Source organism: Labeo rohita, chromosome 15 (genome assembly GCF_022985175.1).
Source record: "Labeo rohita strain BAU-BD-2019 chromosome 15, IGBB_LRoh.1.0, whole genome shotgun sequence".
NCBI classification, from domain to species: Eukaryota; Metazoa; Chordata; class Actinopteri; order Cypriniformes; family Cyprinidae; genus Labeo; species Labeo rohita.
The window spans coordinates 12,899,297-12,910,572 of NC_066883.1; the positions used below are offsets into that span (position 1 = coordinate 12,899,297).

The 11,276-nt window shown below is 33.3% G+C and overlaps 1 protein-coding gene across 1 annotated transcript in view; it reads left to right on the forward strand.

Moving 5' to 3' along the window:
- Positions 1 to 11,187: 11,187 nt before the first annotated feature.
- si:ch211-113p18.3 (uncharacterized) overlaps positions 11,188 to 11,276 on the forward strand; it is a 2,464-nt gene continuing 2,375 nt past the window's right edge. The window contains exon 1 of the mRNA XM_051128575.1: positions 11,188 to 11,276. This exon is cut by the window's right edge and continues 615 nt beyond it. The gene's annotated coding sequence lies outside the window, so the exon portion shown is untranslated.

The window sequence follows — 11,276 nt, forward strand, 5'->3', positions numbered from 1 at the left end:
GATTTTTATGTGTAGATTTTATTGTCTCAGGCAATTAAAAACACCAAATAACAATGGGATAATAATAATAATAATAATAACCATCATTATCATAATAATAATGTATAATGTATCTATTAATAAATATAATTATAAATAAATTGTAAAATATTAATGATGAATTATCTATATTTATAATCTAAATAAATTTTCTATATAGAGGATATATATATATATATGAACTTGCTTTATGGGCATTTCTTCACACTGTTATGTCGCACTTTTATTATTATTATCATTATTTTATTTATTTATTTTAATCTATTCTACCTTTTGGTTACATGAAGGTCACATTAAAATTTTATTGGAAACTTTTTATCAAGCCTTCATTATTTTATTACTTTTATTTATTTATTTTTTATGTATAGATTTTATAGTCTCAGATGATTATAAACACAAAATAACAATGGGGATATAATTAATAATAATAATAACAATATTAGTAATGATAATAATGTAAAAAGTTTGCATCGTTACACTTTCAGATAAACATCGTTTACTATTTTTAATAATTTTTTAACACTGTGGGGACCGCAGGCCCCAGGTTTTCAGGTTTTACTATCCTTGTTGGTCCCCACAATGTAGCAAAAACAAGTACACACACACACACACACACACACTGTTTTTTCTCATGTCCCTCTAAGTAACTGACTCATTCTTCTCAATCTGCCATTTGGCCTAATAGTAATGCAATCTACCCATGATGAGTCACTGAATTCTGGTAATGCAATACAGGTCATCACTTTTTAGAGTGTATGAGATATGACAACTCCAAGAACAACCCACAACAGTGTTGTACTTTAAGAAATTCACAGTAAAACACAAACCTTGACCACATATTCAAAACTTCCAAGAGTTTATCTACTACAGCATTAGATACAAATGTCATAACTGTAAATAAACTACAGCATACGTGCATTTTCTGACATTTCAGGTAAAAAAGTTATAGTGGTTTGGATAAGTTATGATTTAACGTATTGGGTAAAGTATCTGTGTGTTATAAATAAAATGTTATCTTTTGCATGTTTGTTCATGTTAATAACAGAAATGGCCATGGTAAAGCAAAAAGATATGAGGGCAATGACATTAATATGTGTATGGTTTGTGTGTCTGTTGTCTGACCCTTATCTTCACGCTGTTTTTATAGCAGGATAACATAGAAACCAATGCCAAGGTCATCGCTCTCACGCAGCTGGGCTGAAGTTCCTCAGCAAGCGCCATGATAGAGTGCCAGACTGCACGTATACATTTTCTACTCAACTTAAAGTGTAAATAATCTTGTTAATATTTTTAGTTATTTACTTGTGCTAGTGTTTTAAAACATAAAAATACTTGAGAATATAAAAATGTAGCTCTTTTCCAGTTTAAAAATGTTGTAAATACAAAAATGATCAGTTGTAAATAAAGATTCAACTAGTTTAAGGCCAATGGTGTTACAGCAGTATATAAACACCAGGGACCTACAGCACATTTTGTCATTAGTTCATCACTAGTTATACAAGTGTTATGGACTAAAGTAAATATCATATATCCAGAAGATGGCAGTATTAAAATAGACAAATAGACAAATAAATGCACACAGCATAATGCTTTTCGCTGAATTAATGGGAAGTTAGCTATGCCATACTAACTCTAAACGACAGAGCACTTGAAGTTACTTTTATATGTAATTTTTTAAAACACATAAATATTATGCACATGTACATTTAGTTTAAAAACTGAACACATTTAAATATAAGTTTAGCATGTACAGAACGATGATGCATCAGCCAATGTTTTATTAAGGGAAATAAATAAACACACACACACACACACACACATTGTGTTTCCATGTTTTATGGGACATTCCATATGTGTAATGGTTTTTATACTGTACAAACCGTATTTTCTTTCTTTCAATACCATACCCTACACCTAAACCTAGCCCTCACAAGAGACTGTGCACATTTTTACTTTCTGGAGAGAAAAAAAAAAAAAAAAAACTCATTCTGCATGATTTATAAGCCTGTTTCCTCATGGGGACCAAAAAAATGTCCCCACAAGGTCAAAATTTACTGGTATTACTATCCTTATGGGGACATTTGGTCCTCATAACGTAATAAATACAGATGCACACACACACACACACACACACGTTAAGTGTAATCAGTGTTGGGGAGTTACGTAATTTAATTACAAAATAAATGTAACTGTAATCTGTTACAGTTACTAAGAAAAAAAAGTGTAATTAAATTAGTTACTTATGAAAATGCTAACGATTACAAAGGGGGTTACATCAACATTTTTCAAACACACACACACACACACACACACATACACACACACAGTGCCCTCCACTAATACTGGCACCCTTGGGAAATGTGAGCATAGGTGGCTGTGAAAATAAATCTGCATTGTTTGTCCTTTTGATCTTTTATTAAAAAAATTCACAAAATTCTAACCTTTCACTGAATTAAAACAATGGAAATTGGAGGGGAAATCTCATTATGAAATAAATGTTTTTCGCTAATTCACGTTGGTCACAATTATTGGCACCCCTAGAAATTCTTAGGATTAAAATATCTCTGAAATATATTCTTATTCATATTTACCTTTTTTAGCACTCCTAAAAAAGGTACACTCTTAAAACTAAAGGTGCTTTGTGATGCCATAGAAGAACTTTTTTGGTCTAAATGGTTCCATAAAGATGGAATGGTGAAAGGAGGTTCTTATAAAAAAAGGTAAGAAAGAGATGGTTCTTTAAAGAACCTTTGACTGAATAGTTCTTTGTGGAACCAAAAATGGTTCTTCTATGGCAGGGGTCACCAAACTTGTTCCTGGAGGGCCGGTGTCCTGCAGAGTTTACCTTTAACTTTCCTCAACACACCTGCCCTGAAGTTTCAAATATACCTAGTAAGACCTTGATTAGCTGGTTCAGGTGTGTTTGATTACGTTGGGACTAAACTCTGCGGGGACAGCGGCCCTCCAGGACCGGATCTGGTGACTCCTGTTCTAAGGCATCGCTGTGAAGAACCTTTTAAAGCACCTTTATTTTTAACAGTGTAGGAGCATGAAACTGTACAGCCATAACTTCCTGTTGCACAGGATTTTTAATATGAGGAACACAAAGGCCAAATTCCCTTAACTGTCCATCACAAGGAGTAAAACCAAAGAACATAGTTCTGATGTGCAGAACAAGATTGCGGAGCTTCACAAAATAGAAAGTGGCTGTAAGAAAAGAGTTAAAGCATTGAAAATCCCCATTTCCACCATCAGGGCAATAATTAAGAAGTTCCAATCAAGTAAAGATGTTACAAATCTGCCTAAAAGAGGACGTGTGTCTATATCGTCATAATGGAGAGGAGGAGACTTTGAGTGGCCAAAGACTCTCCAAGGATCACAGCTGGAGAACTGCAGAGATCTTGGGGTCAGAAAGCCTAAAAAAAAAAACATCAAACAACCCCTATATCACCACATGTTGTTGGGGAGGGTTTCAAGAAAAATCCTCGCTCATCCAAAAGCAAACTCCAGCATATTCAGTTGTCAGACTTGACTTGAACTTCAAATGGGACTGGCTTCTAAGGTCAGATGAAACTAAGAAAGCTTTTTGCTTTTTGGCTGCAAACCCATCAGATGGGTTTGGTGCAAACGGGGATAAAAAGAACCCCATGCCCATGGTTAAATATACTGCTGGATCGTTAATGTTATGGGCCTGTTTTTCTGCCGGAGGTCCTGGACGTCTCGTTTAGACACAAGGCATCGTGGATTCTATCAAATACCAACAGATAAAAAATCTAAACCTGACTGCCTCTATTAGAAATCTTATAATGGGCCATGTTTAGATATTCCATCAGGACAATAATCCAAAATCAACACAAAAAATGGGCACTGAGCACAAAATGAAGCTTCTGCTATGGCCATCCCAGTCTTCTGACCTGACCCCAATAGAAAATGAGTGGGGTGAACTGAAGAGAAGAAGCACCAACATGGAGCTGTGAATCTAAAGGATCTGGAGAGATTCTGCATGAAAGAATGGTCTCTGATCTCTGCTCAGGTATTCTCCAAATTCTTCAGGCGGTATAGGAGAAAACTCAGAGCTGTTATCTTGGGAAAAGGACATTGCAATAATTGGGTGCCAATAATTGTGGCCAACATGAACTAGAGAAAAACATTTATTTCATAATGAGATTTTCCCCCAACTTTTGATTGTTTTACTTCAATGACTTCAATGAATTTTGTGAATTTTTGGAACGAAAGATCAAAAGGATAAAAAATGCACATTTATTTTCACAGCCGCCTTAGTTCATATTTACCAAGGGTGCCAATATTAGTGGAGGGCACTGTACATACAGATTTAATTGATTTATTTTCCAAATTGCACTGGCTGCTCTACAATATGAGACACCAATGTTTTAGGAGTTTAAGACACAGAATAGGACACATATTTATTTGATAAATGTTTTATTTTCTATTTGGGTTCATGTGCTTTATTATTTTTAAGACTAACTGTTTTTTTTTTTCCAAGGCATTGTTAGAAGCCAGTGTTATTTCATTTCAAAAACAGTATCATAGATATTAAATCAATTTAAATAAATACATTTAAATGTAACCTCAGAATGATCTCAGTGAAAGTAAAATGAGGTGCTAAAGTCTGATTTTGTGGTGGTTGTGCATTCAAATTAAATTATTATAATATTAATTCAAGCAATGAAGGATTTTGAAAAGTCTGACAGTAATCAGTGTTGAGTACTTCACTAAGGTTAACCCTGCCTGCTTTAAATGTTTCAAAATGATTAACGGTTGAAAACATTCCTTAGAAATTGAGAAAAGTAATCAAATGTAATCAGTAACATTAATTAAGTAATTAAAATAATTACACTACTTTTATTTACAATTTTATTTTTTGACCATTTAGTAAAATAATTAAATAAGACAAAGCAGAATCCCATTGAAAGAGATTGATCTGAAAAGTAAATGTATTCTATGTATTCTATATATAGACATTGTATATATATATATATATATTTATATATATTTATATATATTGAAGACATGTCCTAATAGCAACACTATTAATTCAAATTGCCTGTAGGTTTTAATTTATTGCAAAGATGAAACCCTGAATAATAACCCTATGAATTGCAATAAGTATTTAAAAAGCAACTCTAGTAACCTTTTGCCACCTGGGGCATAAATGCCACAGGACATAAGTCTTTTAACAGTATTACTTGTAAGACTGGTAGCCAAGCAAATAACATTAATTTCATGCAAGATAGTGGGACTTTTTGTCGTTTTTCAGTCAAATTATACTGTATGAGTGATGGTGTTGCCACATCAATACTGATTCCTTCACTTAATGTCAGGTTGATCATGTTTGTTACTAGATTTGTTCGTAGGTGCAGGTCTGCCATAGTCTTGGGAATCTTGTCCCATTGAGCACTTGGGAAGCTCAGCTACTTCACCCCATAGAATTACTAGGATATTTGTTTTACAATTATATAGCCTTCAGTAGCTTTGTTTACAGTGTGTAAGTGTAAACATTGTTATTATTATGAAGTGTAGACTATATCCATTAGAAGCCACAAGAATCTACTCTCTATTTGACAGCAGAAGACAGTAGAAAGCCATATTTTCATAATGTGTTTGAAGATTTATTTAAAAACTTTTCATCTCTAAAGTTTTTAAGCATTTTCCAGCAATTCAATTGCCCCCAGCCGTAGGTGGAGCATGTGTAAGGCTGGGGAAGGCTTAGCCTGGACACAGAGACTTTTGGGACAAAAGCCACTAAATGCCACTAAATTGGACAAAAATTCCCCTGCACAAACAAATTAAATCCATTACGTCTGTTGCTAACAAAGTGAAAACAAATAGAAAATAGGGTATGGTTCGGTCAGTGCGTTACAATGGTTTTGTTGTTGTCAATTCAATCAATTGACGCCGAATTGGCGTAATAAAAGTGAGGAAAAGAGGAATACGAATATGTGTATCTTTACACCCCTAATAGAAAGTGTCGACTGCTGCATTGAATTAAAATTTGCTTATGTATTTTAGCCGTTTTTACAGTGTTGAGCATTAACCCTGGTGCTGGTTTAAGCTGACCCTTTGCTGGTTTATGCTTTTCCTTAGCTGGTTTATGCTGGTCCTTTGCTGGTTTATGGTCCTTGACCAGCAATATGATCAGCTAAGGACCAGCATAAACTAGCAAAGGACCAGAATAAACCAGCTAAGGACCAGCTTAAACCAGCATCAAAACATACCTACCAGCATATGCTGTTTTTTCACCAGGGATAACTAATCACACACGATTCTGTTGTGCTTAGGAATGCAATGGCCAATCAGAAGCGTTCAGATGAGTCATCGCTGAAATTCATCAGTTATGTTGAGTGCACGCAGCTCTTGAATTATCTCATCATAAACAACAAAAGCGCAGATGTACTTACAATGTAAGTAAGAGATTCATTTCACAGTGTAGACAGCTTTAGTCATTCTAATGATAAATTTGTTTTTTGAGAGTGCTGAAACTCGCAGTAGATTAAAGTTAGTAATAATGTCGCTTTCTGTAGTAATCGCTGTTTGAATATCCATGGCAATAAAACATTATAATTATCAATTTCTAATGATTTTATTAAATTGTGATCATGTTAAATACAAATTCATGTATTAGCCTACATGACACCCGTGTCTGATTCTTTCCTAAAAAGACGATATGATGTTTGTAGTTAATAGATTTTGCTTTTAGCCTTATCCTGGAGTTGGTACACCCTCCTCCTATGCTCTCAGCTCAACGTTCTGGTCGAGAATCTGGACCCTCTGTCTAGAGCTGGGGTGCCCAAACTCTATCCTGGAGGGCCGGTGTCCTTCAGAGTTCAGCTTCAACCCCAATTAGACACACCTGAACCAGATAATCAAGCTCTTACTAGGCATACTAGAAACTTCCCAGTGTTCAAAATGTGACTCAAACTAGTTACGAGTGTCTGCTATTAAATGCTGAAGCTTTGATCTTTGCTTGGAGTAAGTTATAACATGTTTCATTGCTGTTACAATTAACCCAGAGTCATATAGCCATGAACTAGCTCATCTTACAGCTAACAGCCAAAACATTAGCACTAACTTGCATGAAAAAATATCTACACAGACACAAAATAAATATAATTTAACTGCCATCACAAAAAAATAAATTAAGTATAAATAGTTACTTTTTTTTTTTTTTTTACCTCAAAATGAGTTTTTCTGTGCCACAGGGCCCTACTTCCTCACAAGTACTAAATTGAGAATGTGTGAAGTGAACTAGGTGATTTGTTCCTTATTTGAGAAATTGGAAGTGTTACAACTGATGCATGTTACATCCATGGTCTCCTACAACGTTCTAAATGACACCTGAATTTTACCTCTGCAAGGTGAAACTCTTTATTAATTTATGCCTGCAACACAAAAAGATGCTTTTAGCATAAGGAGCAGCTTTAGAATAACTCTATCAGCTTTATTTTGAACTTCAGTAAATTCTTTGAAGGAATAGTTTACTCAGAATGAAAGTTGTCATTTATTTCCCTCATGTTGTGAATGTCTTTCTTCTTTGAAACACAAAGGAAGACTGTTGGAGTAATATTCATTTTGGTCAGATATTACATTCACATTTACAGACAAGTGGTAAATGGCTCTTGTTTATCCCTCAGAACAGCTCAATATTTATTTATTTATTTATTTATTTTTTATTTTTAGTTAACTCAACAAATATTTTTTTTTACAGTGTGGTAGAGTGACTAAAAAGGGTGTAGTAAAGCATTTCTTTAAATGGAAGCCATACCATCAACAAAGGATTGCTAGAAACTTCTCTGGCAGAGTTACATCAGCAATGGACTATCAAGAGAAGAACAATACTGTGTCAGAGAACTGTCTGTATTTTGCATTTAGACTGCTGAGGGTGTGCAAATAACATGTTAACTTGGCAAAACAGTACTTTTTAATTCTGATTTAGCATTATAGTAGGCCTATCACACATAATACAATCAGTTCATTAATCGGTCTTGTTCACATTTCTCATTCTTCTAGATCAGTTAAACGTAAACAACGCATCATGACAGAACATGCAGAACGAATGAGTTGGTCAACACGTCAAAATTGTTACCTTAAACTAGGTTAATCTACATTTTAATCTTAGTCAATATATTCAACAGATTTTTTACTTTTATCCATTGTCATGTATGTGATGTTCAGGAATAGCAAAATGTATAATTGACAACAATATATATTTAATGTATAGCAATTTGAAAAAAAATGATTTTAATATCATTAGGGCATATAAAAAATAAGGTAACAAGTAATCCATAATATTTTGGTGACCAGAGATTTCTTTGCAAACATTATTTTAATTAAGATTATAAGGTCATAAATATTGTAAATGTAGCATACTATTGTTGAATTAATTTATATGTGTTTCTTTGTTACATTAATTTCTAATTATAAAATCATCTGATTCAGGGAATCTGAATGATTTATAGAAGGTAGCACTTACTGGCAAAAAGATTTATTTGTTTATTACAATGCCACCTTGTGGCCCATTCTCACAATACACACAGATCATTTCGGTTTTCATAAAGGTCAGTTATTCAGATATGATTTTATATGATGCTGCTGGCCATGTTTGTTCGTATATGACCCAAAGTCATACCAGTTTTCAATTTGATTTTGGCTACCAAGTTGATTTATCTGGGTGATTCTTTAACTGGAGATACATGTGGCATTTCAGAAAGTTAAGAAAAAAAAAAAAAACTGTTCATTATTTTTTTTATTAAAGTATCTTATTGAAAACATATTTAATTTTAATAATTCAGTGCTTGCTAAACACCAGTTACTTCCTTTTTTTTTTTTACTTTTTATGAAAAAACATGTCTTTATGGTATTGTTTGTCAACTCTGTTACGGACAAAATAGGCAATATGTAGAAATAACAATAAATCATAATAGTAAAAAAATCCTTTTTGTTTCATTAGACAAATAGTCCTAACATTCTAACACTTGAAACTGAGGTAATATTTCACCTATTATAATATTTCACCTATGTCTTCACAGAACTGTCCACTTGGTGCAAATATTTTTCATCTCAAAAATGTATCACTGTAAAAAAAGTGATAAGTTGACTTAACTAAAAAATTGAGGAAACCTGTTGCCTTAAAATTATGTAAATAATAATAATAATAAATAAGTGAAGTGAATTGTCAAGTTCACTTAACTTATTTCTTTTTTTTTTTTTTTTTTTTTTTTTTTATTATGTACTTAATTTTAAGACAACGGGTTTCCTCAGTTTTTAAGTTAATTCAACTTGTCATTTTTTAGAGTGTAAAATATCCAGTAAAAAAAAAGAAAGAAGAGAGAAAGAAATGTTGTTGAAATATTAAAAGGGTGCAAAATAATTAAAAACAAAAAAATATTGTTTTTTGTGAAAATAGTTCATAAACAAAGTTGACTCTTTAAGTATCTTTAAGTAACAGAACTGTAAAGTAACAGAATTTACAGAATTGTCCGGTGGTCAATTCTGTTACTGCATTGTTAGCATTGTTACTCTACCTTGGTATAACAGTTTGACAATTGGACAATTTAATTTATTTTATTTGTTGCCGAAAAACTCGTGCACATGGTGCTAATGAAATAATGATTAAAAGACTTTTAGATAACACAGAGTGTGATTAATGAAAAATTCTGTTTTCCTTTTGATATTGTGGTAACAGTTTTGACACTTTATAAAATAACTCTTAAGAACTTTTTAATTTTCTCAGAGAGACCACATAGACTTTTCACTGCTTCAGATCTTATCAGTGAGGGAAAGTGACATCATTTCCTGTATCTTACATAGTTGTGGGAGATAATTCCACTAATTTAAAGGCAAAGTATGGTTTACAAGACACACATTTTTATAAGAAAAAAGTTTTTTTTGTTTTTGTTTTTTTTTTTTTTTTTTTTTTTTTTTTAACAAAACTAATGTTGTACAATTAGGTAAATGACTCTTTAGGGCATTTATAAATAAAATGAATGAGTAAGAAAACTACAATAAAATATTTATATTGTTATGGACTGTAACATCTTGCCATTCATATGAGTAACATATTATTAAAATAATTAAAAATATAACTATTTAAAAAAGCAGAAAAAAATAATGACTTTGGACACCAAAATGTACCTGCAATTCCAGAATCACTCATCTGCAAATGGAAAATCCGTTTTTTAAAAAAATTAAGATTTTTCAGTGCCCCTCCTTTTCGCAGAACTGGATGAAACTTGGATTCACAATATCCTACTGTTTATCAAGTTTCAATACGTTTGGTAATCATTTACATTCTAGTCCTTGGGGTTTCAGAGTTGTTAACCCAAATGCAGCTTGCCTTATAGCGCCACCCAGTGTCGGGCAGACATGTGTCTGAGCATGGTGCACGTTTGGGACCATCCTGCCAAATTTGGGCTTTCGCGTAAGAATATTTTTCCCGTAAGTGTGGGCGCAGCCATTTGTTCATTATATAATCTGTCTTCCAGTCTGCGTTTAGCTATTTTAGCTGTACAAAACAGGTCGTTTGCTGCTTGATATTGCAAACTAGTGAGTTTTACCATATTTTAATGTAATATCTTAATTATGAACACACTGGTTTGTAGTGCAAACAGTTTGACGTTTACTGCACGTTGTTATTCTTCTGGCTATTTCCCTAACCACCTTATTTTCCCCATAAGAGTGGGTGCATCCATATGTACATTTTATGAGTCTGGCTTCTGGTCTCATCCGCGTCCAGCTATTTTAGCTGTGCAAAACAGCTCGTTTTACTGCTTGATATTGCAAACTGGTGTGTCTTACCATATTATTTTAATGTATTATCTTAATTATGAGCACACTAGTGCAAACAGTTTTACCATTCACTGCACGTTGTTATTTATCTGGTTATTTCCCCATCCACTTTATTTTTCCCGTAAGAGTGGGCGCGGGCATGTGGAAAATTTATGGGTCTGGCTTCTGGGCTCATTGCACCTAGCTGTATTTTACTGCTTGATATTGCAATGTGGTGTACCATAGTATTTTATTGTATCATCTTAAATATGAACACACTGCAAACAGTGCAAACATTTTTACTATTTACTGCACTGTGTTATTCTTCTTCTTATTTTCCTATAGCGGCTAATGAACCGGAAGCCTCGCCCATACGCCTACTTCCGCGTTAAGAATAAGGTGGATAGCGAAGAAGAAAACCAGTACCAACACAATAGGATACAAGCCAGCTG